The sequence below is a fragment of the Myxine glutinosa genome, unplaced genomic scaffold (assembly GCF_964187855.1).
Source record: "Myxine glutinosa unplaced genomic scaffold, kmMyxGlut1.1 SCAFFOLD_1839, whole genome shotgun sequence".
Taxonomy (NCBI): Eukaryota; Metazoa; Chordata; class Myxini; order Myxiniformes; family Myxinidae; genus Myxine; species Myxine glutinosa.
This window is the reverse complement of record NW_027617934.1, coordinates 35,904-51,232: the sequence shown is the minus strand read 5'-3', so window position 1 is coordinate 51,232 and position 15,329 is coordinate 35,904.

The window sequence follows — 15,329 nt, the reverse complement described above, 5'->3', positions numbered from 1 at the left end:
TTTTTCATTTTATTATCTCCACCTCCAGAAGGTGCATGGAGGTTGTGTTTTCACCCCTGTCTGTCTGTCTGTCTGTATACAACCAGCTTTAGAGGCCATTTATCCCCGCAGAGCAGGGGTTGGCCTTTTTCGGGCACTATGGTCCCCTTTTTGAAGCAATGTTTTATGGCCGGATGCCCTTCCTGCTGCCAACCCTGTTAGTCACCTCTCGCCAACCCTGTTAGTCACCTCTTGCGACACACAGGGAATTACCAGTTAACTGGTACTCAATTTGCCGACCTCGGAAGGATGACAGGCTGAGTCAACCCCTCTGGTGCTAATTCCGTGCTCGACCGGGATTCGAACCCAGGATCCTAGGATCTCAAGCCGGCACCCCAACCGCTAAGCCAACACCAGGCTGTGAGCAGGATATCTCAAAAGGTTGTGGACGGATATTTCGACGAAAGTTGGTCGACAGGCTGGATGTGGGATAAGGACTAATTGATTTGATTTTGGGGAGGATCCAGATACTTGAATTCAGTTAGTCGATCATTCTGCCCTGGCAAAGTTTCTGATGCAAGTCAATGTTACGACCTCAAATGAATACATGTTGATGTTACCACAAACGAAACCAAGTGAAGAATATTTTGTATAATGCATACTGCAATCAGTTCCCATACATAGAATGTGCCAAAACTCACTCACCTTCAGGGTCTCCCATATTCAAGCGACATTCTTCACACGACAATCATTTTTGGAGAACCTCATTCAGAATTTACAAAATAAAAAACCTTCATTAAAGCAATCTCTCTATAAAAATTAGAAAAAAAAACAAGTACAGATACATTCAAAGTACACCGCCCCCACGCCAAATAATTAAATATCCTGCAGCGCGGCATTGCGGGGGGGGGGGGGGTTTCGGCGCTCAGCAATACCGCAGTGCAGCTCATAGAGACTGCATTGGGAGGGAGAGGTGTACAATAATTGATTGATTAATTGTATAATTAAAATCAATAAAAGATTATCACAAAATATTTTCTTAATCAATTGGCTAAAAGCATAACTAAACCACGAGTGCTTCATTCGAAGATGTATCTTTTAGAAATTTAATTAAATAAGTCATTAATAAAAAATTATATAATTAATTGATTAATCAATAAATAATTAATCGATTAAATAATTAAAGAATAAATCAAAAATATCCTTGATAGCCACATCACTTGGTCACTCATGTCCAAATATTAGCTCCCTAGCTCAAAAGGTGCCTGAGATATTGGCCAAATGAGAAAGAAAATAAATAAATGATTAATAATGAAAATAAATAAATAATAATCATTAAAAAATTAAATTATTTATCAATTCGGTCACAGAACACATAAACCACCACCATTTCATCAGAATCTGTAACTGAATTATTTTATTTTTTTAGTAATTAATTGAATAATTAAATAATTAATCGATTAATTGATTAATCAATAAATCAAAAATATCCTTGATAGCCACATCACTTGGTCACTCATGTCCAAATATTAGCTTCCCAGCTCAAAAGGTGCCTGAGATATTGGCCAAATGACAAAGAAAATAAATAAATGATTAATCTCGCGAGGAGAATCTCGCGAGATCACGGCGAGGTCACGTCTTTTCGAAGCTGCTCCATGCGCTCACGCTCTCGAAGCTAAGTGATCTATCACAATCGTGTTTTTGTCGAGACTGTATCTATCTTTCGGTGTGTGTACCTACAGCGTATCTTTTGGAAAATTTTCGGTGCTAATTTTTCGTACATGTATACACAATCGTCGGTTAATGGTATCGAGTATTCTGCGGCCTAGTACTCGTAGGCTTAGACTACCGTACCGTCTCCGACCTTGTGGTTTTTTTTCTCAGCGATTCGTCGAATGCGCTGAAATTATTTTCGTTCTCTGTTTCGTACCAGTCGTTCACCCCGTACCTCCTTGTTTAATATCTGTACTCACAAAAAAAACAAAAAAAAAACCCCAAAAAATATTTCCTTCCCAGGTCTTATTCGTTTATTTGTTGTTCTTTTTGTTCGTTCGTTCTTCGTTCGCGATCACGCGGCTAGAAATGTATAATCTCTCCCCTGAACAACTATTTTCTCTCATATATTATAACACCCTTTTCTTCTTTTCCTACAAAAGGATGCTTTCGTCTTGCTCACCAAATCTATTCATTCCAAAAAATATATATAATACCATCTCTTACAGTTCCTCCTTTCTACATTCCCTAAACTATCCAGAACTCCACCCCTCCTCCAGTGTCCTCAAACGTATTTTTGACTCGAAGGTCTCAAACTCATTTTGCAAAAAATGTTCGTTTCCCATGAATCTTACACTTTTCAAAATCCAATCTCACCCCTCCCCTCCAAATCCTCCCCATCACCCATCCCTTTCAAATCTCCCCCCTTGCCCCTTCCCTCCCCTCCCTCCTAAACTCCCCCCACACCCCTCCCCTCCGAGACTCTCCCTCGCTCCTCCCCTCCTAGACTCCCCTCTCACCCCTCCTCCTCAAAGCATCCTCCCTGCTTCTTCCCCCTTCCAACTTTCACCTTCATCTCCCCAAACCTTCTGCCTCGCTCTTCCCCCTCCTCAAATAACACCTCACTGTGCCTCACCCAATCTCCATCAAACCTTTTGTCCGCCCCATTCTTCCCTTTCCACAAGCTATTCTGAAATCTCTGAAATCTCTGACACACCTTCAACAGCTCTCCCTACCTCTTCCTCCTCTTCCACATCTTACCCTACCCCTCCCCCCCCTGTTCTGGACCCGATGCTCCCCCTTCCTCTTCATTAACGGTATGGACCTCAAACATCCGGGGCCTTCGCTCAAACTTGACTGACCTCTCCATAAAGGTTGCTTCTGACAAACCAGATGTGATCTGCTTAACAGAAACTTTCCTCCTTCATGATGTCTCTGATGCCTTAGTATCTCTCCCAGGTTACTCCCTCCTCCGGTATGATAGACCTGAGCCTCGTCCTGGAGGTGGGGTTGCTATCTTTATAAAAAACTCTCTGCCTCACTCGCCCTCCACCGCCCTCTCTCCACCTCACCCCCAGGAATACCTTTGGCTACGGCTTCCCCTTCGCTCCCACCTTTTGTTCATATGTGTGTTGTACCGTCCACCAAACAGCGATGACTCCATCTACATCTCACTGTCTGATAATATGGACCAACTTCTATCTACCCATCCCAACTCTCTCTTCCTCATATGTGGTGATTTCAATTGTCACCATGCCAGTTGGCTGGGTGTGGGTACCTCTCTCACCAGCCATGGCTCTTCAGCAAAGGACTTCTGCGACTCACTGGGACTGACACAATCTGTCAATTTCCCGACCCGGATCTCAGTCAACGGAGCATCTTCTCTTCTGGATTTGGTTATGACAAACTTCCCTGAAAATGTCTGCTGCTCTTCTTCAGCTCCAATCGGCTCATCTGATCATGTGCTTGTCAAAGTGGACATCTCTCTGACCATTCTCAGAGAGCCTCCTCAGCGTCGACGAGTCTGGCATTTCACTCAGGCCAACTGGCACGGTCTTCAAGCAGCCATCAATCATCTGGACTGGTCTCCCATCTCTACCGCCTCTGACATCAACTCATCCTGGGAATTCTTTCAAAGTAAATTGCTCTCTCTCATGCACAGATTTATACCATCTCGTCTTCAGTTGTCATACCCTTCCTCCCGTCCATGGTACACGGAATCTTGTGGTGAGGCTGTTGCCCTGAAACAACTTGCTTTCGTCTCCTGGAAAGCAAATCCAACGGAAGGAAATCTCATTTCCTTTCACAAAGCCCGAAACAAGTGTGTGTCCACCCTCAGGAGAGCCAGGAAACAATATCTCACCATTCTCAAGACCGAACTCTCTTATCTGGCTCCCTCTTCCAAATCCTGGTGGCGTCTGGTCAAATCTGTTTCTGGTGTTTGTTCCCCCTCCATCCCCTCCCTCACCTCAAACGGCTTAACGGCTGACTCCGCACGTGAAAAAGCTGAATGCCTCAACTCTGTGTTTGCCTCTAAATCTTGTGTCCCAAACCCATCCCTCTCTGTACCCACCGTACCCAGTCGTACCCAGCTGCTCCTGGACTCTGTGTCCTTTCCTCCTGACAAGGTGGAAAAGTTTCTGTCAACCCTCGACTCTGATTCTGCAACTGGTCCTGACGGCATCAGCCCCCGGGTCCTAAAATCATGTTCTTCTGCTCTTTCACTCCCTCTTTCTGTTCTCTTCACCCTCTCTTTTGCTCAAGGTCATCTGCCATCTGCTTGGAAATCAGCCAACATCACCGGTTTGCACAAAAAAGGTGCAAAAACAGATCCCAGCAACTACAGACCAATCAGCCTTCTCCCAATTATCAGCAAAGTCATGGAATCCATCATTGCTTCAGATATTAAATCTTTCCTCTTCTCCAATGGCTTGATCTCTGATCATAAATTTGGTTTCAGACCTGGTCACTCTACTCTGGACATGCTGCTTCTGCTTTCTCAACAATGGATGGAGGCCCTCAACGCCAAACAGGAAATTAGAGCTGTCTCCCTTGACATTTCACGTGCCTTTGATACGGTCTGGCACCCTGCTCTGCTCACCAAACTCTCCTCCTTTGGTATCCATGGAAATCTCCACGCATGGCTGGCGGACTTCCTCTCTGGTCGTAGTCAACGTGTGGCCCTGAATGGGTTTCTCTCATCTCCTCTTCCTGTTCAGGCTGGAGTTCCCCAAGGTAGTGTTCTGGGCCCTGTGCTTTTTCTGGTCTTCATCAATGATCTCTCTGACTCTCTTGAAAATCCTCTCTATCTCTTTGCTGACGACTCTACTCTCTGTCGCTCCATTCCTCATCCCTCAGATCGGCAGTCTGCAGCCTCCTCACTCTCTGCAGACCTGGACAAAATCACAGACTGGTCAAACAAGTGGAACATGTCTTTCAATCCTGACAAATCTCACACTCTTACAATGTCTCTCCGAAAGGACCGACTGGACAACCCTCCCATCTACTTTCTCAACAATCCTCTCCAAGAAGTTCTGTCGCTCAAGCTTTTGGGTCTCACTATCTGCCATGATCTTTCTTGGGAAAACCACATTTCCAAGCTGGCCTCCAAAGCCAGTCGCCGACTGGGCATCCTCCGTCGTGCGAAGTCCTTCCTTGGCACACCTGAGCTCCTCACCACATACAAGGCTTTCATCCACAGCTCAATGGAATACTGTTCCCCCCTCTGGGCTGGTGCTCCTGCCTCACACCTTGCTCGGCTTCACGCTGTTGAGGCCAAAGCTTTCAGAATCATTGGAATCTCCTGCGATGTAGTCAACACCGAGCGCCTTTCACTCACTCACCGCAGGCAGGTTGGTGGTCTTTCTGTCTTCTACCAACTCCTCTCCGGCCTTGCTCCCCCAGCTCTCTCTGTGCTCTGTCCCCCCAATATTCCTTCAGGTCGCACAAGATCTGCCTGCAACCCTCTTATGGTTAAACTGCCAAAGTCTAGGCTCTCTGCTCACCTTCACTCTTTCATTCCCCTTTTTTCCCGCCTCTGGAACAAACTCCCCCACTCCCTTCAATCCCACTCCTCCCTCCAGGTCTTTAAAACAGTTGTTCACCACCATCTCTTATCTTCCCCCATCGAAAACCTTGATCTTTTCTACCCCCGGTAATTCACCCCAGAGTCCTTGCAGTGTTCATATGTTTTATTCCTCTCCCACCTCCCCCCAAGTCCTCCCGATGTCCCTGCTCTCAAATGTTGTGTTTGTGTCCTTCCCCCTCTTCCCCCTCTCTTTTGTGTCCTTCCCCCTCTCTCCCCATCTTGTCTGCCGCTCCCCTTGTTTTTTGTGTTTTGTGTGTCGGTTTGTCTTTTTGTGTGATTAATGTTAGCTCTTTCACGAGCCTCGATCTTGTATACAAAAAAAAACAAAAAAAAATCAAAAAATAAAATAAAATAAAAAAAAATAAAAATAAAAATAAAAAATAAAAAATAGCCTTTGCAGCCAAATCACCTGGTCATTGGCATGTCCAAATATCAGCTTCCTAACTCAAAAGGTGCCTGAGTTAATGGTCAGAAGAGAAAGGAAATTTGATTAATTAAATAAGTACTTAATTAATCGCTAATAATTAAATAACTCCTCAATTAATTGATTAATCAAAAAACAAAAAATACTGTTTTTGACAAAGCACTTGCTCACTATTGTGCCGAAATTTCAGCTTCCTAGCTCAAAGGATGGCTGAGATATCGCCCGGACAAACAAGAAAACAAGAAAGAAAGCAAACAAGTACAGATACATTCAAAGTACACCGCCCCCATGCCAAAGAATTAAATATCCTACAGCGCAGCATTGCCGGGGCGCCTCGGGCGCCCGGCAAAACCGCAGTGCAGCTCATTGAGGCTGCATTGGGAGGGAGAGGTGTGCACTAATTGATTGATTAATTGTATAATTAAAATCAATAAAAGCTTATCACAAAATATTTTCTTAATCAATTGGCAAATAGCATAACTAAACCACGAATGCTTCATCCGAAGATGTATCTTTTAGAAATTTAATTAAATAAGTCATTAATAAAAAATTAAATAATTAATTGATTCATCAATAAATAATTAATCAATTAATCAATAAATAATTAATCGATTAAATGATTAATCAATCAATCAAAAATATCCTTGATAGCCACATCACTTGGTCACTGCCATGTCCAAATATTAGCTTCCCAGCTCAAAAGGTGCCTGAGATATTGGCCAAATGAGAAAGAAAATAAATGAATGATTAATAATGAAAATAAATAAATAATAATCATTAAAAAATAAAATTATTAATCAATTCGGTCACAGAACACATAAACCACCACCATTTCATCAGAATCTGCAACTGATTTTTTTTTTTTTTTTTAGTAATTAATCGAATAATTAAATAATTTATCGATTAATTGATTAATTGATTAATCAATAAATCAAAAATATCCTTGATAGCCACACCACTTGGTCACTCATGTCCAAATATTAGCTTCCGAGCTCAAAAGGTGCCTGAGATATTGGCCAAATGAGAAAGAAAATAAATTAATGATTAATAATGAAAATAAAGAAATAATAATCATTAAAAAATTAAATTATTAATCAATTCGGTCATATAACACATAAACCACCACCATTTCATCACAATGTGGAACTTTAAAAAAAAAAAAAATAGTCATTAATCAAATAATTAAATAATTAATCGATTAATTGATTAATGGATTAAATAATAAATCAAAAATAGCCTTTGCAGCCAAATCACCTGGTCATTGGCATGTCCAAATATCAGCTTCCTAACTCAAAAGGTGCCTGAGTTAATGGTCAGAAGAGAAAGGAAATTTAATTAATTAAATAAGGACTTAATTAATCGCTAATAATTAAATAACTCCTCAATTAATTGATTAATCAAAAAACATAAAATGCAGTTTTTGACAAAGCACTTGCTCACTATTGTACCGAAATTTCAGCTTCCTCGCTCAAAGGATGGCTGAGATATCGCCCGGACAAACAAACAAGAAAACAAGAAACCAGAGTGAAAACTGAGTACTCCCTTTCAGCGTGCGTCACTGCCGAGCCCCCTTCGGTGCCCATCAATGACGATTTGCAATGCCTGGAGATGGCGTAGGAAAGGTGCAGTGTACAACAAACAACCAGAGTGAAAACTGAGTACTCCCTTTCAGCGTGCGTCACTGCCGAGCCCCCTTCGGTGCCCAGCAATGACGATATGCAGCGCCTGGAGATGGCAGAGGAAAGGAGCGGTGTACAAAAACAAACAAACAAACAACCAGAGTGAAAACTGAGTACTCCCTTTCAGCGTGCGTCACTGCCGAGCCCCCTTCGGTGCCCATCAATGACGATTTGCAATGCCTGGAGATGGCGTAGGAAAGGTGCAGTGTACAACAAACAACCAGAGTGAAAACTGAGTACTCCCTTTCAGCGTGCGTCACTGCCGAGCCCCCTTCGGTGCCCAGCAATGACGTTTTGCAATGCCTGGAGATGGCGTCGGAAAGGTGCGGTGTACAACAAACCCAGAGGCAATCTTAGATCGTTCCACAAAGCCCACAACGAATGTGTCCACTCTCAGGGGAGCCAGAAAGCAACATCTGTCCAACCTCAAGCATGACCTTCCAATCTTGTCTCCCTTCTCTAAAACCTGGTAACGCCTTGTCAAATCTGTCCATGGTGTATGCACCCCTTTCATTCCGTCCCTCACTTCAAATGGAGCCACAGCAGACTCAGCTCGTGAGAAGGCCGACTTTCTCAAAATCTTGTGTTTCCAACGCCTCCGTCTTCACCCACTCATCCCATTCGTTCCCAACTGCTCCTGGATTCTGTCTTTTGCACCTCAGAAGGTAGAAAAGTTTCTGGAAACCCTCCATCAGACTCTCCATCTGGACCGGACAGCAACAGCACAAATGTTCTAAAGACCTGCTCTACTCTCTGTTGCTCTTGCACTTCTTCTCTCTGCCCTTCTCACCCTGTCATTTACCCTGGGTCATTTTCCATCTGCTTGTAAATCTGCCAACATCACAGCATTACTGAACTAGAGCGCATAGTCTCGCCTCGAATGTTCATTCTGAACAAAAATACCATCGTGAACTGAACACGCAACTATTATGGCCCACTACTATTATGGTCCACTACTATTACGGTCCACTACTATTACGGCCTCGGCAAGATTGATGGAGACAGCGATCTGTTGGCTTATACACCGCCCAAATATCTATGTGGAATTCTCTCATGTAGAGATTAAACCCACATCGTTTGAACTTTGGCCGAGGTCATTATTTACTTTTAATGATGTTTATATACGAATCAAAAAGAAGATAATTGGTTTTGGGTCGTCCTTTCCGCATATCTCGTGGGATTGTGAGTTGGAGAGACGACCGTGATGGCGGGGAGGGGGTTGGCATTCTCTCAAGCAGGGATTCAACTCATGTCCGTATAAAAGGTCTTTGTCCGAGGTCACCGAGTCCGATCAGTGCAGCCGTGCAGCGATCGGTGGAGCCGTTTGTGCGGCACCCGGGAAAATAACGTTTTGCGGGAGTCCAAACCTGAAAATGTTGGAGGCCAAAGCTGAAATTGGAAAAACAATATACCCTATTTTACTCCAGGGGATCCCAGGATTACCCACCCAAAATATCGTTGCGATCGGTTCAGCCGTTTTTGCGGTACCTTCGAACGGACGGATAGACGGACATTTGGTGAATTATTAATAACATGACCCTTCCTGGCGATAACATAGCGTTTTTCGTAGTAAACTTTTAAAACTCGCTCCTTCTGTTTAACACGAAAATGAAAGGGAGGAAGCTCAGGATGTGCTCATTTACCAAGCAGCTAGCTAGCGCTTGCCAAGCCAGCCGTTCCTTAACGGTTTTGAATGGAGTACTTGCTCAAATGCTTAAACCACTTGGCGATCTCTTCACAAGAAACTTGGTAAATGAACAGACACCCAATGTTCTTGAGACCCGACCATAGATCGACTGTAATCTATATACCCCAAAGAGGAATGACCCTTTCTGCCCCTCCCGCTATTAGCGGGTGTACTAGTCTAAGAAATTGACTGATATTGATAAACGTTATACCGTCGAAGAGTGTGATAGTGGGGCAACTTAGCATAACAATTGTGCATTTTGTGAGGAAAGCACCAAATTTGGCACACTAGTAGACCATCATATTATGAAAAGATCTGGATATTGGGCCATCTCAGATTCAGAGATTGGATTTTTGCAAGATTTCGATTCGATTGGGATCGAAGAGAACACCTTCCTCGTCTTCTGTACAGTGAAGTTGCCAGCCCTGAATTCTCTAGCTACATCTGGGTGCTTCATTGGGAGTGCAACCATGTCCCTCAGGTGAACAGGGACCCACCTGGCATAGTGTGTGTGGTCTAAGGCATGGAACCATGGGACCAGTTCCGTCAGGGCATCAAGGTACGTCGTGAATGAAGCCTGCCGCAGAGAACGCACGTAGACCAGTACCAACATCTCTAATTCCAGCACAGTTGCCCAGTACTGAAAGTTGGGAATGTCTTCTCCTCTCTGGTGACACCAGTCTTCGAACTCAGGCAGGTCTTCTGCATCATCAGCATATGTCATACAGCGGCGTTCATACGCACGGTGTTGCAGGATGTGCGGTGCCGCTGCAGTGATTTGATGAGCTCTTCTTGTGCGGGTGACGTGGGCAGCTCGCAGGAAGGAGTCGGCCGTCCCTGGCGTTGCAATCTCAGCTTGCATATCTGCTAAATCTGCAAATCTTGCAAAAATCAAATCTCTGAATCTGAGATGGCCCAATATCCAGATCTTTTCATAATATGAGTCTACTAGTGTGCCAAATTTGGTGCTTTCCTCACAAAATGCACAATTGTTATGCTATATTTAGCTTAGCTGCCGGACTATGAAGCTCTCGCATGCGTTTGGGCTGTAGAATGCTGGCATGCTTATCTCTACGGAACAAATTTTACACTGCGTACCGTACTGACCATCAGGCACTGGTTACCCTACTTTCGACTTCGGGTAGAGGTCACAGACCTATGCGTCTCGCACGTTGGAATGCACGATTACTGCACTATGACTACAGAGTACAGTATAAGCCAGGCTCTCAGAATAAAGTTGCTGATGCCTTATCTCGGTTACCTGCCGATACTGCTGATCACAGCACTGACATGGACCATGATGTTGACCGTGTCTGTGAAGTATTGCTACAAGACGTTCGTAGTTCTCATGACGAGTTAGTCGAAGCGATTCGCACTGATGACACTCGAAATACAAGTGAAACGGTACATTCAAAATGGTGGCCGTCCCAGTCTAAAATGGTCAATGACGCTGTGAAACTGCACTTCCCCATTCGTGAGGAGTTGTCAATTCACAGTGATGTTATATTCCGCGGTGAACGAGTTGTTATCCCCAATTCCCTTACTACTCGACTGATTGACATTGGACATGCTGAACATCAAGGCATAGTTCGCACAAAACAACGATTGAGACAATTGTATTGGTGGCCAAAAATGGACACCCAGGTTCAATGTGCTTTTCGAAATTGTTTGTCAGATGAACGACGAGACTGGTATTTGCCGTATGCAACCAGTTCCACTTCCTTCTACCGCATGGAGTAAGTTAGGATTAGATATTGTCGGACCATATGCTTCCCATGACAACAGATTTGCTATCACTCTTATTGACTGCGATAGTAAATGGCCAGAAGTTACATTTACATTTATCTACTACGACTGTCATAGAGTTTCTCACCTCTGTTTTTAGTCGAGGTTTTCCAGATGAGATAATTACTGATCACGGACCACAATTTGATTCTTAAGATATTTCTACCTTTCTTGCTCAAAGAGGTATTAAACATTCACATTCTGCGATCTACCATCCTGAAGGGAGTGGTGAGATTGAAAGATTTAACAAGGTACTGAATTTTAGGCTGTGCAAACCACTGATCTCTATACTAACAGGATAGGAAGGGAAGCTCATTTTTTGAAGCCATTTGTCCGCCATCTTTGCTCCCCCACGATTCCCCAAAACAATGTCATTTACCGATGTAATGTGATTCCTCTTCTTCATTCAAATCGACCGCTGCGGTTTTTATAACCGGAAGCAGCGTACGATGGCATTTCATCAATCCTGTAATAATGCTTTTTCAACCCTGGAACGGATTAAAATCAATTCGGAATGGAATAAAATAGTGGGAAGGTGGAATTGTCGTAGGAAATATGCTGATAATTAAATATTAAACTCTTTAAATTCCCTCTAATTAAATATTAAATATTCTAATAATAAATAATAATATTAAATATTAAATAATTAAATAAAATTAATATTAAATATTAATAGTAATTAAATATTCTTTAAAAATTTAAAGAATAGGAAATAGGACTGCGTTTACTTTTTCATGGCTGATATATAACATGGATCTGCAAAATAAATTGGTATGTGAATACTTGTACACGCACCATATTTGTGGTCAAGTGTTGGTTTTGTTTTGTTTTTTCATTCCACATGGCACAATATTCTTACTGAAGTGAGTACCATTGAAAATAAATTGCATCCATTTATCAAAGAATCAGAATCAGAAGAGTATAGTGAAAACAAACTTCTGAGTTATACTTCTGGGCAGAGAAACATGATGGTCATCGTAAATATTTTTGTTATTCTCCTCCAAGACATGTCAGGATATTGCCAAATTATAAATTATAATTACAGAATATAAAATAGCAACATGCGTACACTGTATCATATGTGTTCTATAATCTCACTGGTGCTTGAACAAAATCAGTTTGGACATCTGCTTCCTGACTTTCTCTCCGGTGATGGCTTCCGTCTCCTTTTTCCCCCCAAGATGAAAGTTTGATTCGACAATAACAAGAAGCTGCTATATTCACGAGGTTGTGAATATGATTATCTTCCACTGCAGTTTCAAACTGGTGTGAGTGCAGTTCAGGAAATAAGTCCATATGAACAGTATTGCTCATAACAGCCATGGATACTGCAGCTGAAATTCTGGATTCTTGAGGAAGATTCCCATTTGTCGTCTTCAGTAGTCGTTGAAAACATTGTTTTGTTTTTCTTGTTTTGTTTTTTAAAACAAATTTTCGAATGTTTTGTTGAAATTTCGATTAAATTATTTTATAAAATATAGCAGGCATTGTCTTTTGATAAAGACAATGAACGGACGCAGATTTTCTGGGGGAACCAATATGGTGACGAATCTACTTCCGGTGACTTCACAGCGAATGGACCGATTAGCGTTGATTTGGCGTCGAGCCTCCAATCCAGTTAGTATAGAGATCAGTGGTGCAAACTGCTAAAATTACACACCACCCAGTGGTTCCCTCTGTACGCAATTTCTTACCTGTGTACAGATGTACTCCCCATAGCTCTACCGGTGTTGAACCATCTGTGTTGCTTCACCGACGTCACTTGAAGACCAAGTTAGATATTGCTGAAACAACTAAGATCCCTGCTTTCTGGGGAGAGGAGATGGTGCAAGATAGAATCCAGAAGAAACAAAAGCCTAGCAAAGCTTATGAAGATAAGCATGGAGGTGTGAAATGTACTGTATTTAAACCAGGTGATGTTGTAAGAGTAAAAAAAAAACAAAAAAACAGGACATGTTCCGAAAGGTGAAATCAAATTCTCACAGCCTGTTCGCATAAGTGCTCGAGTACGTTTGAATACTTATGCAACCGAAGATGGTAAAACATGGAATGTTCAGCGATTAGCTCGATTCTATGGAACTCCTTTTCCCAAACACAAATAGTCTGGTGTTGAATGGTGTGATTTTGAAAGCACGAATGCTCTGCCAAGAAATGATGACCATGATCGACCAGAGTTCCGAGTGAGCCTGTATGGATGAGAGATTACGTACGATACTGATAGAGTACGTACTATTACGTATTACCTCCCCAAACCCTGGTTACGGTGCACCTCTCCATATGCCTTGGGTGGCTTCAAAATGGATGTCAAGGCCGTTAACTTTAGGGAAGTTAAGACTGTAGAAGTTTAAAACTTTACCCAGAGTCTGAAGCACCTCCATGCAAAATTTAGGGCCTCTCGGTTCTGGGAACAGTTCAGCCGTGAAAGAATAACCGACAAACACACAAGCAAACACTTGAAAATATTTTTTTAAATCGTGACAAATCTGATTTATCAGCAGAGATGCATTGTTTTTGAACATTCATAATCATCGTTGTGTGTCATATTCTATGCAGAGCATTTGTGCGGCCGAAGCAGTTACAAGGCTACAATGCTGGTAAGGTCTCCAGCTAGGATCAAAAAGGCAGGGCAATAATTTGATCAGGGTTTTGGCGATCGCTTGCCTATTCTTTGCGAAAGACAGTGCCGATATGGAAGGTGAAGTTCAAGATCTGGGGAAGTATAGGGGCATTACACTCTTTAGTCATGTCATGAAGGTGCTGGAGAGGGTTCTGGGTGGGAGGATAAGGAAGAGTGTGGAGATTGGAGACGAGCAGCAGGGGCTTAGAAAGGGAGAAGGCCGATGACACTGTCCTGGTGAGAGATGGTGATGGTGACACCGAGATGGATGGGAGTGCCAGAACCAGAGTTTAGGTTGGTGGAAAGGATGTACAATGGAACGAAGGGAAGAGTTTTGGTTGGTCCAGAGATGTCAGAGGAGTTTAACGTGAACATTGGTTTGAGGCAAGGAAGTGCTCTCAGGCCTCTCATGTTTATCAAGGTGATGGAGCTGGTAAGCAGGAAGGTAAACATGAAAGATATTCTGGGGAGGATATTGTATGAGGACGATCTGGCTGTTGTGGTGGAGAATGGGTGGGAGATGCAGGAAGTACGGAGTGGAAGGAGGCATTTGAGAAACATGGGCTGAAAATGAGCATGGAGAAGACTGAGGCAATGTGGGTTGGACAGCAGAGAAAAGAAATGATCAGGTTAGAGTGGAAGGAGATCAGAAAAGGAAATAAGTTTAAGTATCTGGGTGGAATGGTGACCGGGGATGGTAAGGCAGAGGTGTTGAGGAGGATACAGTTGGGTGCAAATGTGTGGAGGAGGGAGGAAGGTGGATGGTGCAATGGCAGACAGAAAGATTTGAAGGAGATTGAAAGGAAAAGTTCTGATGTCATGTGTAACACCAGTCGTCCTCCATGGTCTGGAGACAGTGGCACTGACAGAGACAACAACAGAGGCTGAAGGTTTGCGAGAACAACTGGGTCAGGAGGATTGTGGGAGTGAAGAGGATGGACAGAAGGAGAATGGATGAACTGAGAGGAGATTGATGTGCAGATGATTTGATGGGGGAGATTGGTGAAATGCCGGCTGGGATGGGCTGGACACTGGTGCGGATGAGGGAAGAGAGAATGGCATAAAGTGTATAGGCTGAGGGAGCAAGGTCGGAGGAATAATGCCTCCAGCGACTTTGTCGGCGGAGGCATAAAGAGAGGTAGACCACGGATGAGATGGGAGGATTGTGTGAAGGTGTAGGTTGGGGTTGTTGGAGAATGGAGATAGTTGGCCGACGACAGAGGGGAAATGGAGGAGTATCGTGGTAAAGGCATGGCAGGAGCTTGGTGCCATCGGACCTCACCCCTTATCAAGGGAAAAAGGAGGAGAACCCCAACTTCAAACCCAGGCTAGATGGCTTGAGGCCAGTGTATGTATGGGGAACAGAAGAAAGGAAGGGTGGGTAGCGGTGTATAGGCCATCCTGCCTTTTGAACATTACATCAGAAAAAATATTAGAACTACAAAACACTCAAAAGTGACCCATGTCATAATACAATCCCAAGACAGACATAAAACATACAGAAATTCACTTTGACAATAATTTGTAACAGTAACAGCACAAAGGATAAATAATTTCACAAAATGGAACAAATAAAA